Source organism: Grampus griseus (assembly GCF_964374135.1).
Source record: "Grampus griseus genome assembly, chromosome: 6".
In the NCBI taxonomy this organism is placed as follows: Eukaryota; Metazoa; Chordata; class Mammalia; order Artiodactyla; family Delphinidae; genus Grampus; species Grampus griseus.
This window is the reverse complement of record NC_139000.1, coordinates 53,458,312-53,480,048: the sequence shown is the minus strand read 5'-3', so window position 1 is coordinate 53,480,048 and position 21,737 is coordinate 53,458,312.

Below are 21,737 nucleotides of genomic sequence, written 5' to 3'. Positions count from 1 at the left end.
GATAACACCCATCCCTACTTTAATTTACGTGAAAAGCAAGGTTCTTTTAAGCTCTCAAATTATTAACCAACAACAACAAAAACAGGCACATCCATTTATTTAAATAGTTCTAAAAAAGCTAATTAGCAAAAATAAATAATACACAAATACATAGAGCCAAAAAAAGGGAAAGCACAAAATGATTTACAGATTATTAATGAGGCCTATATTACACTCAAGACGTTTATCTTTCCAGTTTTATTAGGGTGGGGAGGGCGGGGGCGGGGGGGGTGGAAAGGAGAGGGTGAGCCAGTCTGTACAGTTGAAAATACCAAATGGCTTATTGGGTAACATGCAGTACATTTCAACTGTTGTTACTTGATTGCCTTAGACTACTCAAATAACTAAGATCAACAAAGCTTCTTAAGTAAACTTTAAATCATTCAGATATAATTTTTAAAATCGATTCAAATTTTGTATCATACAACTCACTCACATGTTTGAAAGTCTTCACTAGCATCCTAGCATCACCTTCATGTAAATGTCATTTAAATGATCATTCCCCTTTTTCCTCCCCTAAAGGCAATGAATTTGCACTATCACACACACAAACGCAAACAAACACCTTAAAGCTGCAAAGACTGTGTATCTACTTCATCATGCATTAGGAAAGGTTTACAGGTAAAATTAAAATCTAAAAAGGAAAAAAAATTCTTCATTTTGATGCTCCTTTCTGAATTTTTTCACTTCCCCATTCACAACCCCCAGAACTTTATTATATCTGTGTTGGACCAAATGTATTTACTGGTTTCATCTTGTTTATTGAATGATTTTAAATGTATTTATTATCATTGTTTAATTGAATGTTGGATATATTTGTCTCATTAGAGGAATCTGATAATGGCAAATTTAGATTGATGAAAGTTAGGGATTGGGCACCGTACAGGATTCAACATTTCTTCCAATTGTTCATGGTTTGTTCTAAATTAGGACAGATTAGAGGAATTAAATATTATTAACTTGTCTCACTAAAAATATTCTAATGTCTTTCACGAGCACAGTTAGGAAAATTAATTCTTTGTGACTAGGGTAGGTAATTCTGATCAATAGACAAAATAACATCTATGATCTCTGCTATTTCCAGTTATCTGTAATCCACAGTAAGACACACACACACACACACACACATACATATACAAGATCTCACACACACACACACACACACACATCTTAAGCAATTTCAAATTTAAATTGTGAAGTATATTAGAAAATAAAAACATCGTAATTTATACAATTGAGCAAATTGGAGCAAACATGTATTGAACATTTTATTTTCATTTTTTCTGTTCACTGAAACTGACTTTTCTAAATAATATTATGACACTAACATTCTCAGAGTAGATTTATTGACAAGTGGCAAGTACACATTTTAAGGACTTCTTAATATTTCTTGACACTGTAATTAAACACTAGTCATGAAAAATATCTATGTAGACCTAGTGCTATGCTTTCAGTGAGGAAAAATGTGAGGAAGGCATGTTGGCTACTTTTAAGTTTCAAGAAAGATATTTCTGTGTAATAGGATTGAGTATCATGGGTATAGTTTGATCTTCACATACACTTTGAGAATCATACCCAAAAGATTGGCATTCACAAAGCTAGTGAACAATGGGGCGAAATGGATGAACCATGTCCTTGGAACACAGGGCCCAACTTTAAATTTTTTCTTTGGATATCAAGTGGCTGGTCACTTTTTCAGGATTCTCATCCAAACTACGCTTGGACTGACTGTATAAGTCTTACTGCCTTTACAGAAATCTGCTTTCCTTTTTGTGCTTTTTCTTGTACTGTATAGCACGGTTCATGCACCTCTCTTTAGATGGTGTACTTGAAAAACAAAAGTAAATTTTAGAAAATGATTTTTAACACTGCATACCTAAAATTAGTAGTGTGCAACATTGACTGCCTTTGATTTGTAGTAGACGAGTGAAAAGGAACACGTTCTTGTAGAATGCTGTTAAAGTCATTCAGGACTGAATACGGTTTCATTACCGTAATCATGAACCTTTTTACATGAACGCACTCTCTAGAAGTGCTAAACGTGATGCATTTTCAAATTTGAAAAATTCTTCAGATGATATATTCGAAACATCTAAAATAATGCTGTGCTTGAAATATTAGTGTAAAAGAAAAAAATGTGGGTCACTGTGATGTTGGTCCTCCCTGTGTGGACACAAGTAGAAAGTAAAAAACTGGCAAGTCACCTTTGTGTGCAATTTGAGGCAGTGGTTATATACAACAAATTGACCTTTGTTATAACCTCCCCTTCCCCAAATTCTTGGTGAGAAAATAGCAATCATCAAAAAATTGAAGTTAGAACTTGTGATTTGTATGAATCACACCAGAACATGGGGGAGAGGGGTTGACATGCAGTGCTATTGAAAATTAGGCTTGTCACTAGATCAGATCAACCTCCATGTGTATGGTTAGAACAAATCAATTAATGGAATCCTAGTATTTCTGCAACTTTGGTGATTTTTTTAAAACTGGAATAGAAGCATTAATTCAGTGCTTAGTTCTAGTATTAGAAAACCCCTTTGATGTAATGCCTTGTATTAACCCTTTGAGCATTGTAAGATATACAATGGGGGACAAAAGCCTTTCAGATCATTTATTTAGACTTAGACCGGTAAAATATACTCTATATCCAAATGTCTAATTATGCTGTTTTTTAAAGGGGGGGGGTAGGAAGAGAAAGTGTTTCCACGCTGAACACTTGCATTTTATATACAACTCTTAATTTTCTTCAAGAGGGCTTGATATATTTATTCCCAAATATTCACTGCCATCTAAGTAAGTGTACTGTTTACAGAAAAAAAATCAACTTTTCTAGCATCACATCATGACTCTAGAAAAGGAGGACAAATACATGGGCCTGTAGACCTATGTTGTAACTGATCTCTGCACATTGAAAGTACCTAGATTGCCTTTAAAAGGTATGATAAAGAAAGGGTTACATTTCTTTCTTTTTTTTTTTTTCTCCCCAAACAGAACAAAAGATCTCGTTTATTTAGCTTTAGAAAGTACAATTGTAAGTGAAGCCTTAGGAAGAAACAAGTTCAAGTGGATAAAGAAAAACTGAACTATGGGGCAGGTAAGCTATTTGGAGTTAGATCTCTCATAAAATATTGTTTGGGAATTTCATATAGGGCATAATTTTATCTATGCTCCAAAACTTTAATACTTTGTCAAAAAATTATATATAGATAGAATGGAGAGCAAAGCACTTGATTTTAAGCTCATCTGTCAGGAGATGCTATGACTACTGCTTCTGATATCTGTAAATGCCAGTCTGCTTACACAATTGCTGACTTTGCTCAAGGGCCTCTCTGCGTGCACTGGGCCCCCTTTGTCCCCTGTGAGAGGGAACATGAGAGCAGTGTCGTCTGCAGATGTGCTTGCGCTGCCCTAGCCGGGCGCTCATAAAGAGTGTAACCTATTCCGATGTCTGGTGAAAGGACATCCATAGCATAGTGCAAGTTTGCCGTAAACATTGCTTTTTTAGGCAGTTTAGGAAGTCAAACCATGCAAATTACTCATGTGTTAACATGCAATACTCAAAGGGTTTTAATTTAACTCTCTTCTTTTGAATTCTTCATGATGATTTACTGTAAATGCTTCTCAGTTTGCATGCCTTGATCATTGCTGCTAGTGATTTTATGTGCCAGTAGACCTGAGTTTAGTTTACCAATTTTACTTAAATAGTAAAAGCCACTTACAAAGTGACTGCCTAGGATTTTTGTTTCCTTTGGTTTGAAGTAATTGGTAATATGTCCTATTTTCAAAAATGTATTTTGTCTCTTATTTGGTTCTGGTATTTGATCCTTCCCTCCCCCCACCCCACCACCACCTCTTTCCTTTGTTTTTTTAAATAAATTATGATGTTGGGATTGGAAGCCCTGAGTAATGAAATCTTTGGTAAGAATTGTTTAGCTCAATAATGAGGACAACAAATCTTTATTAGAGGAATTATGATTCTGGGGAGGAAAGAAAAAGTGAAAACTCCCATTGACAGTTGATTACCAAGTAAATTTTTCCTTCAATGAGTTAATACTTTTGAACAAATAATTGCCTTGTTTTAACGATTTTAAATGACCAATAAAGGAGGTATTGAATTTTATTCGTTTAAAAAGCATCTTTTGTACCAAAGCAAATTTTTTTCTATACTCATCTCCATCATCAATTGGGACCTATGGTGGTGACCAGTGCATTGGTTACAGAAACTATAAGTGAGTGCCTTGAGAAAACTTGGAAATTTGTGCCTGGGGTGTTAAACTTTTAATTAGGTTAATTGTAGTGCTTACCAATCAGTAATTCTACTATCACTCAGGGCTTTCGTACCTTCTAGGTAAAACTTCTTTCATTGTGTTTTTTTAAAATACTGTATTTTTTTTTAAGTGCCATCATTTAAATTTCACTTAGTAAGTGGCAGATTACATTATTCAGTCCCACAAGCACAGAAACATAGTAACACTAGGAGATATTTGAACATTTATTTTACAATCGACTGAATATATTATGTAAATGAGGTAAGCAACTTTTGTAGAGATTGTATGTGTGAGATAATGTAATGTTCTTTTCCAGTTTTTGGACTACAGTTGAATAAACTTTTTAATTATTTAAAAACATCTTTACCGAATAACATGTGATGGTTTTTTGTATAATGTATTTGGTTTTGTAAATACGTATTTCCTGATGTGATTTTTGTGAGAAATGCTAAATCTTTTAGTATATCATGTCCTCTCAAAATTGGCAGGAGCTAAATAATAGTTTGTGGGCGATTTGTATTGTGTACTGTACAATAACTGGGGAACTTTTATAATTATAAAAATATATATTAACTTTTAGTGTGTTGTTTAAACAAATGACTGGAACATACTAAAGATATTAGTAGGATTTTTCTGAATATTTCAGACTTGAACTCAGGCTAGCTTTCTTGTGTTTTTCAAAACAAAATGGTGTCTTGTCTTTTAAAATCAATAAATTTGTTTCCTTGTTACAAATACATTCGAAATGGCTTGATTCCCACCCATCCCACCCCACCCCGCAAATCATTGCCAGGATGCTTATATTACACTGTCTCATCTAGAGGGTAGTCTCTGTGTCATTCACTAGCCTAGAAACAAAATTAAGTTGTTTTCCTTTTTTGTGTCAAATGAAATTGGCAATATTTATACATGAACAGCACAAAAAGAGAAAACAAAATTATAAGCCCAGCAGGGTACAAATCTTACCCTCCAAGAAAATTAGTGATTGAGTGCTGTTTAATTTCAAAAGCTGTCAACATTCCCATTGTAAATTCCAGATTTTTGGATGTTCATAATGTGTTTGTTTTGTGTCACTTCACATTGATATTTGGCACCCAAGTTCCTTGCTTAGATTGAAATAGCTTATTAAAATTCATTTTAATATACATAAGAAGATATCCTGCCCCAATTTTTTTTCTTCTTTGAATTATATATTTACATACCGGAAAATTCATCCGTTTTAGTGTACATTTCTGTGAGTTTTGACAAACACACACATTCATGTTAACAGCACCACAATCAAGTTTGAAACATTTTTTACCTTGTAGGCCTTTTTTTTTTTTTAATCGTAATATACATAGGGTCTCCTCCTAGAATATGGAATAGCCAGTTCATTTGGGTTTCTTTAAAGGATAGAAATGAAAGGCAGAAAATATTATTTGGGAATCTCCAGCATGGTGCTTTCATATCATAATACAAAGTTACTTCTAAAACAAACATCGACATGTTAGCCCACAAAAACACCAAAATCATTCTAATTTATATGGACATTTAATTCAGTAACATAGACATGTACCAAATAATGTTATTTAATAAATAAATGAAAGGAAGAGACAAAATTATAGCCAGTATAAGATACAATGTAGAGACAAAATTATAGCCAGTATAAGATGCAATACTATGCTAGAAAGAAAATGAATCTGGCCAATTTAGGCATTTTTATGTTGCAGCCATCACACATGGGAGATATTTAAGACTTTGTACAAAGAAATAGAGTTCACAGTTTCTAACCTTATTTTTGTACTTGGTTTCCCTTGGAAATCTGAGGTCTTTCAAATATATCCTGTAATTAGTACCTTTACTTATTGATCACAATATTCTTTCCCCCATAGGTTCTTAATATTATTTCCTTTTCTTTTGGAATCTGGATATTTCAAGACTTGAACTCAACCCGAGAAATGTCACTGGTTTTCATTAGCTGATTCAAGTCAGTCCACCAGATTTTTTCTTCAGCGTGGTCTAAAAGTAATGCATGTTGAAATTTGTCATTTGGCTGACACGCAGACTTTTTGTGTGTGGAACACCATAATAAGTAGAATGGCTGCCATTTTGCTGAGGATAATGTACTTTGAAACTGGGGGAAGGGAGCAGGAGAGCACTTGGTCTGATTCTGGTCTGCTTCTCTCGGAAGCAACAACTGGACCAGGAGGCAGGGTCTGCTTACCCTTACAGGGGCTGGGTGGCAAGCAGAGGATTTAGGCTGAGGGACCTTAGACATAGTAGCTTCCTGGTTTTGCATCAGCTTATTGATAGCTCTGAGATTGGGAAGTATCCCATGCATTACTGGCAACATGGGAATTTGTGTCTGAGTTGTCTGCGCAAAAATATATTAGTAATTAAAGTAAATATAAGTGCACTATATAACGCAAAAAGTAAAAGATTGTCAGAAGGAATTTTAAAAGGTGACACCTCTCTGTGTGTCTGGATAAAAACACTCAAGAAGAGCTGAAAGCAAAAAGATAGGGAAAGAAAGAAAATAGAAAAACTAATTATGAAATACATAGTGATAAATCTGATGAAAGGTGTGTAAGACCTGTACACTGAAAAACTATAAAACATTTCTAAGGAAATCAAAGACTTAAATAAATGGAGAGATCTACTGTGTTCATGAGGCAAAAGACTCAATATTGTTAAGATATTTTTTCTCCCCAATTTGGTCTATAGAGTCAACACAGTCTTCATCAGAACCCCATCAAGCTTTTAATAGAAAATGGCAAACTGACTTTACAATTCATATGGAAATACAATGGATCTAGGATAGCTAAAAAACTTTGAAAAGGAAGAACTAAGTACCTGAATTCAAGGCTCTTATAAACTACAGTAATCAAGACAGTGTGGTATTGGCATCAAGACACATCAACGGAATCTATCAAATGGATCAATGGAACAGAATAAAGAGTGCAGAAATGGACCCACACATTTACAGACCACTGATTTTTGACAAATGAGCAAAGGCAATTCAGCAGAAAGTGTATGATCTTTCAAAAAATAGTGCTAGAGTGATTAAATGTCTATATGTTAAAAAAAATGAACTTTGATCCTTACCTTACACCATATATAAAAATTAAACATCATAAACCCATATATAAAACCTAAAACTATAAAACGTTTAGAAAAAAAATAGGAAAAACCTTTGAGATCTTGGATCAGACAGAGTTTTCTTAGATGTGACTCCAAGCATGATCTATTAAAAAACAAATTGCTAATTTGGACTTTATCAAAAATTTTCTGCAAAAAAAAAAAAAATTTTCTGCTCCTCAATAGACACTGCTAGGAGAAGGAAAAGACAAGTCATGTATTGGGAGGTGATTTTCCTTGGGTCTTTCATTTTTTTTTTGCATGTGTTTTGAGCAAATGCATTAACCATTTTAGTTCTGGACTATTTTTTTCAAAGCTATATGTAACAAAAACCCTTGGAAGATAGAGATAAAGGCTCCCACTGGGGCAAAGGGCATGCCTGTTTCCTGACCAGGGCAAAGGTTGGGTAGCTTTGCCATCAGCCCTCTTTAAGTGATCGGGGATTTAAACTTGGGGTTTCTCAGCTGTGACACAAATCCACCCTGTGTGCAGTACCTACCTGGGCCTTTCCATGTCCCTCAAGGGTCTTGGAGCGTTTGGGGGAGCAAATGAAACAGATGTGAATATGCAGTTCCAAAGTCCTTTTTCTCTAACCCAGGAGCTTCATGTGTCCTGCCAGTGTCTTTAACACCCTGGTAGGATCACTTGTTAGTTTGCCAGCAGGCTAAAATAAGTTTCTGACACCACCAGCTGGGAGAAAACGTTTACAAAACATATATCTGATAAAGGACTTGTAACCAAAAGCTATAAAGAACTCTCAGAACCCAAGGTGTTGAAAGTGTATGTGTATAGCACTAACCACTTTTAACACTAAATAAATATTTAGATGAATATTTCCTTAATGTCCATTTCCCTTTATAATTCCAAACTTCATGATTTCAGGGACCTCTTGGTCTTTAACTAGATGCCTGCCCCTCAGGCTGCAGTTAATGATGGATGATGAGCTAATGGGCCACTTTCACAGAGAGACTGAGCTCCTGGATCTGTTGCCTCTTCCTGTGTCCTGTGGGTGGTGAGTGTGTAAGAACTCTGTTGGTTACAGTCCTGTGGGCCACTAGAGCCAGGCCATGAAGAGGTGTTCCCTGGTGGCAACCTCAAAAACCAGAGCACCAGACAAGAGTATAAGCTCCTTTCTGGGCGGTGCTGGTGAGCTGGAGGGAGGCATAGGGAGAGCGCAAAGCCCGGGACCGCTAGCCTCCATTCTCTGAGGCTGGAAGGATGCGCCCCAGGCCAGATCTCCTGGACCAGCAAACGGGCTCTTTCTCAAAAAGACTGGGAGTATGTGTCAGTGAGCTGTCTGTGCAGTGTCCTGGGGGTGGCAGCCCGCCACGACTGTCTCTCCATTGTTCCAGTCCTGTGGGGACCAGGAACACAAGACCCCCCCGGCCTGCAGAGCCGCGTGACTGAGCAGAGTTCCCTGGACGGCGGCCCCCGAACCGGAGGCACCAGACACCTGTGAAAGCTTCCTTCCAGACGATACTGGCTCTGGAGTGCAGCAAAGTGAGACGAAGAGGGCACCTGTCAAGAGGAAAATAGAAAGACCTGTAGTTTACAACAACAAAAAAAGATGGCGCCGGTGGCTGGAGCCAGGCTGGGGCGAGGGGATGGCGCCAAGCTGTCTCCCCGGAAGGATGCCGGTGGCTCGCAGGTGAGCGAGCTAAACTACACACCGCGTTTAATAGAAGCAAACGAGCTTCCTCCTTCACTTCATGCCTGCGTGGAGCCTGGGGCGGTGAGTCCGGGCGTTCCAGCCCTTTAAGAGCCCTTCTCAGTTTTGCTAGAGCCTTTTGGGTCTCCAGGACTGGAGCCCTGTTCGTTTTCAAATGTTCTAGATGTTTGGGGGGGCTCGTCTGTAAGGTGAAGGTCTTAAAAGTGGAGGTGCCCAATGTGGGGTAGGAAGGCTTGGCTCTTCAGGGAGAAATTGGGGGAGGGGTGGGGTGAGGGGGGGTGAAGTTTGTGGTGAGGTTGTGTCCCAGTCTCTCCTACCCGCTTTGATGTGTTTTTGTTTCTTGTTTACCCCACGTATAGGAGTTGCTCAGCCAGCCTTTAGGGTTTTTTCAGAGGAAATTTGTTCCGTCTGTAGCTGCAGATTCCGGGTGTCCATGGGAGGAAGTGAGTTCAGGATCTTACAAGTCACCATCTCCAGTTGAAACCTCAGGGACCTCTCAGTCTTGATCATTACATAATTCCCAGGGTGTCGCATGGTACTTAGCATATTATTTAATCAACAAATACTTGTGTGAATTAAGATATTCTCATGATTATACCTAATGATCATACGATTTAAGGTTGATGGTTTCTACCATTACAAATAATTCTTAATGATGCCTCGAGCATTTTTCTGTGCATTCATCCTATTTTTCCCATACACACACATTCTCTATACACATTTCTGGAAGCCAATACATGGCAAAACTTTTTTGGAAATGTTGCTGAACTCTGTAAAAGCCTAAACCAATTTGTAATTCCTTCAAAAGCTCTGAATCAAATCACTAGAAGCTAGTTAGTTGAAAAAAATTGTTGTAAAATCATCTTATGTTTGATCTAGGGCTGTTTGCCATTTTACAGGCAGAGATATCAACACTTTAAAGATTCCTAAATAATTTGGCAAATTGATTACTCAGCAAAATGATATTTGATTATTTGGAACCCTTCTGTCAGCAGTTGTCATATTAATTGTGGATGCACTTTGGGCAAATAAATATTTTATACCCCAAGTGATCATCGTAAACTTGGAATATGAATTGCAAATACAACACTAAGCACTTATGTTAACATGTCATTACACCACTGTCATTTTAATTGTAGCCTGTTAAACATACCTACATATTCTCAGAACACGTCATTACATGTATAAAGTAGAGGAACTGTTCTTTAAATTATGAAAGAAGAAATTTTTAAAAAATCTTTCTGATCTAAGAAGTGACTCATAATCTTACCAAACTGAAAACAACCCATTTCCTTCAAATGTAAAATAAAGAAATTACAAGCTATTTATATAAGGAATACCATACATTAGTGAATAAAACAAAGTACAATTAACTTGATAAATCTCACAAACATTACATGGAAAAAGAAGCCAAACATGAAGGAATACATGTTACATTATTCCACTTAGAAAGTTCAAAACCAGGAAGACGCATACCAAAGTTTATTGCTTACCTTTGGAGAGGAGAAAATGAACCAAACTTAGACACTGAGTTGTCGTGAAGGAAAGTGCAGCCTTTATCGCAGGGCGCCAAACAAGGAGTCCAGGGCAGCTAGTGCTCAAAACACCCCAACTCACTGATGGGTTTCAGGAAAGCATTTTTAAAGGCAAGGTGAGGGAGGGGAGTCTCAGGTTATATGATCAGCTCATGCACAGTTCTGTGATTGGCTAATGGTGAGGTAACAGGGCAGTGTCACAGGGGTTAACATTATCAATCCTTAGGTGCCAGTAGGTCTGGGGGCTACATGCTCATGGTCATCAAGTAGTTAATTTCTTCCATTTGGTGGTAGTTTTCACATCTGTGAAACAACTCAGGAAAAGTGCATCAGGTACTATTATCTAGGTATTTCAGAGAGGAGATAAAACAGAGGATATGGGGGAAGGGTCTGTCCCAGGAAGGGCCCATAGGATCCTGTTCGGTTACAAAAACATTTGCAATTAGGAAAGAGCTCAAGGTTTTCTGGTGCTAACAACATTCTATGTCTTGATCTGTGTAGTTGTTATCTGTATATACGCTGTAAGATAATTTATCGAGCTGTTTTTTTAAAAACATCAAAACTAGTCTGAGTTCAGTCTCACCTAATGGCTTAAAATCCCAAATCCACCCAACAGTTTTCTTGAGCCCAGGAAACATTTAACTTATGCATTTATATTGAAAGGTGTCCCAAATACTGTGTTTCAGCTTTACGTTTAACACATTATTTAATGATGTCTTAAACCAGAAGTAGCTATGAAATGTTCATGCTTCAGTAATCACAATTGAGTACTGCCTACCTGATTTCTTATATCTTACTACAAAAGGATAAATTTGTTGATTTGAGTTAACAAATAAATGCTAAGAATATTCTTTTTAAAAAATATCTGAGTGCCTGATAAGAGTAAAGATACACTCTGTAACAGGAAAATTTGGAAAGTCTCCCAAATTTACAAGCTGTCCAGATCCTGCAGAAATGCGTTTCTCAGTGGTCTAGAGTTCCCAGTGTTTTTCCACTTTGCCCAAATGGCTATTCAGATGATTAACGTCTGTGTAAGGTTCTGTGCATCAGAGAAGTAGCCCTGTGATCTTTAGAAGATAGAGGGCTCGCTGTGGCACTCGGCAGTAGACCAAGACCACAGAATGTGTCTAGGGGAAACCCTAAGAAACAGCAGATATGGGCAGGAAATCACACTGTTTGTACTGCAGAAATAGTATGGTTTACTTGCTTGATAGGTGTGCTATCACTGCCATATGCCCAACTTCAGTCAATTAAACCTAGGATGCCATATGGCCATCCCGAATGATTTGCAAAATCCAAAATGCCACACAGCTTAGGACTAGGGAAACAGCAAGAGTCATGCTCTTGCATAGAAATGCTTTTGCTAAGCAGTGTCATAGGAATGAAGAGAGCCAGAGACGAGGACTCCGGGGCTTGTCTACCCCACTCCTCTAGCTGTCCCTGTCCGTGCTGGCTGTCAACTATTGAGCCAATAGGGATGTCCACACTCACTGTCTGCCCTCCTCATTAGTCCTACCACTCTACCTCCAGCTTTTACTGAACTCAATTTTCTGGCACTAGAATGTTTCTGTATCTTATTAGAGGCCCAATTTCTTTTTTTTTTAAATTTTATTGAAGTATAGTTTATTGACAATGTGTTAATTTCTTCTGTACAGCAAAGTGACTCAGTTATTTTTATATATATTATATATATTCTTTTTCATATTCTTTTCCATTATGGTTTGTCACAGGATATTGAATATAGTTCCCTGTGCTATACAGTAGGACCTTGTTGTTTATCCATCCTGTATATAATAGTTAGCATCTGCTAATCTCAAACTCCCGTTCCTTTCCTCCCCTACCCCTGCACCCACTTGGCAACCGTAAGTCTGTTCTCTATGTCTGCGAGTCTGTTTTTGTTTTATAGATATGTTGACTTGTATCATATTTTAGATTCCACATATAAGTGATATCATATGGTATTTGTCTTTCTCTTTCTGATCTACTTAGCTTCGTATAATCATTTCTAGGTTCATCCATGTTGCTGCAAATGGCATTATTTCATTCTTTTTGTTGGCTGAGTAATATTCCATTGTGTGTGTGTGTGCGCGCGCACGTGTGTGTATGTGTGTGTGTGTATACATATGTATACACACACACACATGCACACACACCACATCTTTATCCATTCATCTGTTGATGGACATTTAGGTTGTTTCCATGTCTTGGTTATTGTAAATAGTGCTGCTATAAACATAGGGGTGCATGTACCTTTTTGAATTAGAGTTTTGTCTGGGTATATGCCGAGGAGTGGGATTGCTGGATCATATGGCAACTCTATTTTTAACTTTTTGAGGAACCTCCATACTGTTCTCCATAGTGGCTGCACCAATTTACATTCCAACCAATAGTGTGACAGGATTCTCTTTTCTCCACACCCTCTCCAGCATTTGTTATTTGTAGACTTTTTAATGATGGCCATTCTGACCAGTGTGAGGTGGTACCTCATTGTAGTTTTGATTTCCATTTCTCTAGTAAATAGTGATGTTGAGCATCTTTTCATGTGCCTATTGGCCATCTGTATGTCTTCTTTGGAGAAATGTCTATTTAGGTCTGCTGCCCATTTGTTTGATTGGGTTGCTTGTTTTTTTGTTGTTGTTGTTGAGTTTATGAGCTGTTTATATATTTGGGAAATTAAGCACTTGTCGGTTGCATCTTCTGCAAATATTTTCTCCCGTTCTGTAGGTTGTCTTTTCATTCTGTTTATGGTTTCCTTTGCTGTGCAAAAGCTTGTAAGTTTGATTAGGTCCAATTTGTTTATTTTTGTTTTTATTTCTATTGCCTTGGGAGACCGACCTAAGGAGACATTGGTATGATTTATGTCAGAGAATGTTTTGCCTCTGATCTCTTCTAGGAGTTTTATGGTGTCATATCTTATATTTAAGTTTTTAAGAGAGGTCCAGTTTCTTAACAGTAACCTGTAGGTGCATCAGTTCGAACATCGAGTTTTACAAGGTGGCTTCTGGGAGAGAACATATCTGCTGCCATGTTCTGCTGGGAGAATTCTGAAGCATCACCATCAACCACTTGCTTTTCCTTGGGTAGCAGAGTTCATCTGAATCTTGTCCAAAAAGGGTTTTCATTAGGAGTTAGGAGAAATGGACCCTTTTTCATAAAATAATAAAGTAAAATTGCACAGAAGTATACAAAGTAAAAAAAAGTTCCTCCTCCCAATCCAGTTCTACTTTACAAAGATAACAGCTAATAAATGTTCTGCTAACCAGCAGAAGGGGAGCTGGAAATAGAGATTTAAAAAATACTTTTGTAACAGAGTGAGTTTATGGGTTGTGAAATTTACACCCACTACACTAAAATTCTTGGGCTCCTATAAATGGCACACCCCCTCTCTAAAATTCAGCACATTTCAAAGTTGCCACTTTCTTTACATTTGGATCTCAGACTTATTAGGAATTCTGAATGTATTAACTTATTTTGTCTGCATCACCAGTACAAATACATGCTGGGGGCACAGGTCCTCCAATCTTCTTGCTCAGGACTGAAGGACCAGCAGAAGGTGCTGGTGGGGCAGTGGCCTGATGGGGACTTCTCTCTCTGCTCACTGAGGGTAGCTGCTTAGTCATGGGTTTGCAAGAAGTCTGTTCTTTACATTTGACTTCATAATTTTTTCTTTCACCCTAAGAATGAATTTGAATATAAAGGTTCAAGGAGACCAAGATCTATTTAAAACGCTACAACACATTCCACCAAGCAAAGATAAAAATGGGAAATGTGTGTAACACATGACTCACGATTCCTCAGACTCAGTGTTACACACTGGACTGATTCACGTAACAAAATCTGAGAAATTAGAGTATGAACCTGGTACAGCTATAAGGGCAGTGAGAGTAATGTGTCTAGAGGGGAAATTTATTCCAGAAGGGAGATGACAGGTCCTTAACTCAAGATGCTGAAGCCCAGAGCACTGGGGTAAGGCTCATGCTTGTTAGCTGAATTGATTTGTTCCACCTCCAACACTCCTTCAGATTTGGGATATTTCTTCTCGAGAGGAGCCAAAATTATGAAAGTTAGGTGTTCTTCATAACTGTCCATGGATGTTTATCAGAATGTAATGCAATTGGGGCTGGGCAGACACAGCACTGGTTGGCCATGCTGCAGGAGTGAACGGTGTTTTGCAGAGATGCCTTCTGACTGCTTGCTTCTTGGTGGTTAACATAGAGGACAAATATTAACTCAGTTATCCCAACAACTCTACTTTGGGGTAGTCTCTATTGTCAAACCCCATTTTATGAAGATACTAAATATTTTTCAGGTGCTATTTTAAACAACTGTTATGGGTAACTGCTGACCGCCTGTTGTCACATAATGGCACAAATCTCAGAATGTCCACATTCTATACATAGCTCTCCAAAGGTCAATCCTTGGGCACCATATGCTTCTTTGAAATAGTCAGCACTGGATTATCTGTGCCAAGGAAGAGGAGAGTTGTTGTGGGGAAGCACACATTCCTGATGGATCCTGCTGTGAGGTTCATTAGGACCACTAATAACATAGGTGTAGAGGAGAAGCTAAGGGTATGAGTTTTCTAGTCAGTTGGCCTGTCTTCCATCCCCAGCCATGCCATTTGCTAACTATGTGGCCATGAAAATCACTTTTCTAAAGTTCAGCTTCATCATCTGTAAAATTAAGATAAGAATAGGATTCACAGCACAGAGGTAGTGTGAAGATTAAAAGAGATAATACCTAGCCAGTGAGCTGTGTGGGAAGCCCAAGGGCATGCTTGTGGGAGGGTCTGCAGCCCCTACCCACCATCCTCTGGGCAGTTCAGGGGGAAGGGCTTGGTCAGTCCTTGCTATAATTATGCCAGAGGAAAATGACATTTTTCTGGGATTCCAGTCTTTCCTTTTTGACTGCTGATAAAGCTAATAATTAACTCTTTTGGAGTCCTTTTAGGTTCAGTAACGAGGACTCATTTACTGTCTTCTTTCTCATCCAGGTATTTTTCAAACATGCTTTCTTTGATTAATGCTTCTCTACCTTTCGCTCTATCTTGGTTTCTTAATTGTTCCTTGAACGTTTGGTGAACTTCGTCAGTTCAAGCCACTTGGACCTAGAATTTCCTTTTTGGGAATATTTTAAATGACTGGTTCAGTTTCTTTAATGGTTACGTTACAACTCAAGTTTTAAATTCCTTCCTAGGTCAGTTTTGATAAGTTACATTTTTTTTAGAAAATTTTCCATTTTCTCTAGGTCTTTCTGTCTAATGACAAAAAGATGGTCCGGGACATTTTGTCATGTGTCTGTAATCACTCTGAACATTGTCTGATTTACCTTATCATTTCCTGTTTAACCCATGGATAACTTGGAAGTCTGTGTCTTACTTTCCAAACATATGAAGATTTTCTAGTTATCTTGTGATTGATTTGTCACTTAATTACGTTGCTGTCAGAGAAGAAATTCTGTATGATTTCAGTCTTTTGAGATTTGTATAGGTTTACTTTATGACCTAGTATACAGTTGGTTTCCTTAAATATTGTGTGTGCCATAAAAGAATGTGTATTGTTCGGTACTATGTGCAGATTGTATGTACATCCATGTGCTCTAGCTTGTAATTATGTTGCTCATATTTTCAGTGTTCATACTGGTATGTTTGTCTTCCTGTTCTATAATTTACTCAGAGGGGTGAGTTTTAATCTCTTAATCTGATTGTGGATTTGTCTACTTCTCCTTGTAATTCTGTGTTTGCTTGATTGTTTAGTTTTTGGCAATGGTGTTACTAGTACAGCAACTTAAAATTATTTTATCTTCCTGAAGGATTGAGCCTTTTACCACTAGGAAGTGACTACATATCTTCCTTGTACTGGTTTTTGCCTGGAAGTCTATCTTGTCTGATACTAACATAGAATACCAGTATTCTTTTGACTTATGCTTTCTCATAATTTTACTTTCAACTTTTATATATTTTAATGTTTTAAATGTATTTCTTGTAAACGGATTAAAGTTAAATTGTGTTCAGACCAATCATGGATGCTAGTTGGAGCATTTAGTCTATTTATGTTGATACAATTGCTGACATAATTAGGTTTCATCTACCATCTTATTTTGAGCCTTTATTTGTCCTGCCTGTCCTGTGTTTTCTTTCTCCGTTTGTCCCTTCTATTGGACCGAATACTTTCTATCATTCCAGTTCCCCTTCTGCTGGGTAAGAAGCTGTGTACTCTTTTTCTATTCTTTTCTTGATTTACTCGAAAGAAAATAATATATATTATAGTGCATAATATTATAATTAACTACACATATCAACAAGATCTAAAAGTATCAATACTTTTACCTTCCTCCTGGATAATACATGGGCCTTAGAACAGTTTAACTCCATTTATTACCTTCTCAATTATGTGTTATAATTGATTCATTAGAGCTGTGTATTTTAATTCTATTTGTAAGAAAAACACAATTCGTAATTATTATTATATAGCTCAAAGTTTATCTCTATATTTACTTTCTTTGTTCTTCACGAAGTTATGTTTTGTATTTCTCAGTGATCTCCAAATCATTCTCAGTCTGTAAAACACAGTCAACTTCAGTGAAAACCTTGGTTCAGCACAGTTCTACAAATATTTATTATCAAATACCTAGGTCAAGGGTAAAGAACCATCAAGCTGCTGATTCCTGGATTGTTTGAGCGTGACAGGTAGTTTCCTTAGTTGTAAAATAAGCATCATAACAAATACCTAATTTACAGGGTTAGCGTGGTGTAATAAATAAGACAGCGCATGCCGATGCGCTTTGTGAAGCGGCAGACACACGTAAAGTCACTGCCCTCAGTCTGCCATTGACAGGTTGTGTGACACTGGAAAGACCTGGCTTTCCTGTCTTCCTTACCTCTAGGGAGGACTTCGGACTATTGGACTTTTACGACCCCCTCTTTCTGAAGGGTCTGTGCCTCTGTGACTTCTGATTCATTGTATGCAGTGTTTCTTCACATATAAGCATTTGGAGTGAGAGTGGTGTCTTTGGCTAGAACTTCTTTCAAAATATATCCCCATGTTATCAGAACCTTTTTTCACCTCTTTATTAAAATATAGCATTGCCCCCACTTTCTCCTCTAAGTGTTTGGCCCTTCACCTTTTCATAGGCGTCACTCCTGCCACATGGGGATGACTAGCCCACGGCTGAGTGAGCAACACTGATTTAGAAAGCCAGGTGGGAACCCTCTCAGGAGCTGTTACTGCTGAGACTGGGATGCAAGGCCACAGGCCAACTGCACAGGTGCTGAATTGAATGCGAACCAAGGTCTGTGACTTGGGCAGCTCCCCCGCTGAGATTCTAGGTGTCTGCAGCCAACAGTGCGCGCTCTCAATTAGGGAAGAGCCTGTGGGGCTGAGTGTTGGGCAGAACTGAGGCAGAACTAAGGCTGGAACTCCCCCAATTACTAAGGCCAACTTGGAAAATAGTCCTTCACAAAATAACCTCTGCAGGTGCTCATAACCAGCTGACAGGGTAGAGGAAGCAAAACCAAAGGGAGGGATGTGATCAAGTAGTTTGCTTAATTGTTTGCATAACCATCCATTCATTTACATATCCATCCATTCACTCATGTACTCAATAAACATTAAATATAAAGAGACTTCCAAGAATGTTCTTTAAATCCATGGAATCCTCACGTTTGTCTTATCTAAGAACATACTCTTTTTCCTCCTGTGTCCTGAATATTTAGCACATGGGTAAATGAAACAAGATTGAAAATTTTCATTAGCGTAATTCACCATAATTTAGCTACCAGTAAATGATGAAGGATGGAACCGAGATGTATAGATTCATATCTAACGTGAAACAGAAAACATGATATTAGAGATATGAGTCCCCCATAAAAAGGAGATACATTAAATTATAGGGAAACTTTGGAACAATTTCACAGAACTTTTATTTGCCTCTGTTACATACAACAAATTGCTTTCGTTTGGTGAATTACGAATGAATACCTTGTGAGCTATAGAAACTGTTTAGCTGGATTTGTTAACATGAAATGGCCTAACTGCCAAACGTGTGCTTATTTTTAAGTTATTACCGTTTGCTTTTCTGACCTTAAGTTACTAAGAGACAAATCCATTCTCAAAGGTACATTATGTCCATCTTTATCTTTAAAATTTCTTGTTAAGTTTATTTTCAAATATACATACATGTACATGCATATATATGTATATATTATATACATAAATATATTGAAAATGTGTAGAGGATATTTTTCCCGTCATATTTTCTTTTTTTTTTAATAGATCTTTATCGGAGTATAATTGCTTCACAAAACTGTGTTAGTTTCTGTTGTACACCAAAGTGAATCAGCCATATACATACATATGTCCCCACATCCCCTCCCTCTTGAGCCTCCCTCCCACCCTCCCTATCCCACCCCTCTAGGTCATCGCAAAGCACCGAGCCGATCTCCCTGTGCTATGTGGCTGCTTCCCACCAGCTATCTATTTTGCATTCGGTAGTGTGTATATGTCCATGCTACTCTCAACTTCGCCCCAGCTTCGTTCTCCCACCCTGTGTCCTCAAGTCCATTCTCTATGTCTACCTCTTTATTCCTGCCCTGCAACTAGGTTCATCAGTACCACTTCTTTTTTTTTTAGATTCCATATATATGCATTAGCATCCAATATTTGTTTTTCTCTTTCTGTCTTACTTCACTCTGTATGACAGACTCTAGGTCCATCCACCTCACTACAAATAACTCATTTTCGTTTCTTTTTATGGCTGAGGAATATTCCATTGTATATATGTGCCACATTTTCTTTATCCATTCATCTGTCGATGGACATTTAGGTTGGTTCCATGTCCTATCTTTATCTTGAAATATAAATCCTGCCTATATTTTATGGAGATGTCTCCCTCAAATGTGTTCAGAAGCTTTTTCTCTCTCTCAATCTTAATGGCTCAAAAGGAGTCCTTAAAGAAAATTTTTAGTGTTTCTCTTTTCACTCCTGCAGTTCCTCTGTACTTTGTGAATAGTGCCACTGAATAATATGCTGCGGTAGCTCTGATAACCCCCTCTCAAGGTTAATGCAATCTTTGCCCAGTGTTTTGGTTCTGGCTTGTTTCTATACACACACATTTGACATTATGATTGTTGTTTTGTACAGCCAGTGTTTCTTTTAGATTCACCCACATGTCTGCCATTTCTCATATTTCAGACCTTCCACCTGGGATCTAGCTGAAGAAAATCTTTTTGAATTTCCTTCAGTGGATAAATTTAATGCTTTAAAACACTTTAAAATAATTTATACAAAGTAATATGTGTTCACCGTGGAAATTTGAAAAATTTTTTTGAAATAAATTTGTGAAGAATTGACAAGTCAAAGGGATTTGGGTTCTGGGTAGTAAATGGTGAAGAAGTAACTAGGACAATAAGAGTTAGTTTAACAAGGTTTGTTTGTACAGATTTCTTGGTCCCGAATCCCCTGTCTTTGGTGATATGAATGTCTTTCCTCCTCCTGGTATGGGGTACTTTTCACATAGGCATTTTATGACCTATTTCAGGGAGGAAGGGTGATCAGGGAGAGGTCAGAGTGATCTTCCTGCTTCTCCTGTTTTGTTTTGTTTTTTTAATTCCTTTGGCTTAAGATATTATCATCCCAAGGTGCCATATTTTGGGTAGTGTGTCCTGAACCCCATCACCTGTTCTGTTTTCACGTCAGGACGTGTAGATCATTATTGTACACTGTCACAGTGTTGTTAAACCCAAGTTCATGTGCCCAGTGCCCAGTGAGGCCAAACAAACGGAAACATTGGAGTTTGGAGCAGAGAAGGGTTTATTTCAGGGCCAAGCAGGGAGGTCAGGTGGCTGGTGCCCAGTAGACCAAACACTTTCAGGGAAGTGCTTTTGAAGGTTACACTTGGCGGGAGGGCTACAGGGTGTGTGGCTTTCTTCTCATCGGTTGGTGGTGAGGTAACAGGGTGGTGTTTCAGCAGTCTGGGTCATCAGCCTGGTTCCGACCAGTCTGGGGTCTGTGTGCTTGTGCTCAGCCTGAAGTTACCATCCTCAACCTGGGTGGGAACCTTAGTTCCTGCAGAAGAACTCAAAGAGATGTATCAGATTGTTATGTATATCCCATGAGGGGGCGCCCTTCCTTATCACTACACTATTCTTCCCTGACCTCTTTTCCTTTGTTTCTGCATCCCATCACTTTCCTTATGCCTGTTTGAATCTCCTCCTTGGAACTCAGAGAAGGTCTGGGAGGCCAAAGCCTGTTTCCTACAAACAGGAAACGGGGCACAGGGAAAGGCTTTTGTACTGGGGAGGGCCTCGCAGGGTCGTGCTCGGTTTCAGCGGGGAGCCTGTTTGTGGCCAGAGGCAAGTGAACAAGGGGCTCAGGCCACCCCGGGTCTTGACACAGCATACATAGTACCCGGTGTGCTGCCGTGTGAGCGTGTCGCTGTGGAACTCTGGCCCAGAGAGCCGAAGTCACGTTCCCAAGACAGCAAACAAGGGGTGCTGTCTGTCTGTCGTTAGTTCAGAACCTGAGCTCTTAACCACGGTGCCCTAATGCCCTAAAACCCATCGTGGCGCCCAGCAGAGTCCCAGTGCCTGGAGGTCTGTGTAGAATAGATTCATCCCATCTGCTTCAGAGCTGTACGCAGACTGCTGTTTTGACCCGAGTATGATAGGAGGGGGCAACATACACCTACTCTGGACCGGATGCTTGTGTCCTTTCCAAAATTATAAGTTGAAGCCCAAACCCCCGATGTGGCTGTATTTGGAAATGGGTCTCTAAAGGAAGTAATAAGATTTAATGACGCCATCAGGGTGGAGCTCTAATCCAATAGGATTCAGGTCTTTATGAGAAGAGACACCGGGACACCCTAGGCACTCTCTCCATGTGTGTGCTCCAAAGAAAAGCCTGTGGAGTGGTTGAAATTTAGATAAAAATACAGGGATCCGCCTACTTAATTGATGCAGCCCCACCCAAGAGGAAAACCCTACAGCTGTGTGAATATTTGGTTCTGAAGCACCTTCACCGTCGGACAGTGAGCCTCACATCATCTTCCTACTGCTCCGCCCACGGTTCGCATCCCCTCCCTGCGCCCCAGCCGCTCCTCAGCCAGTGCTGA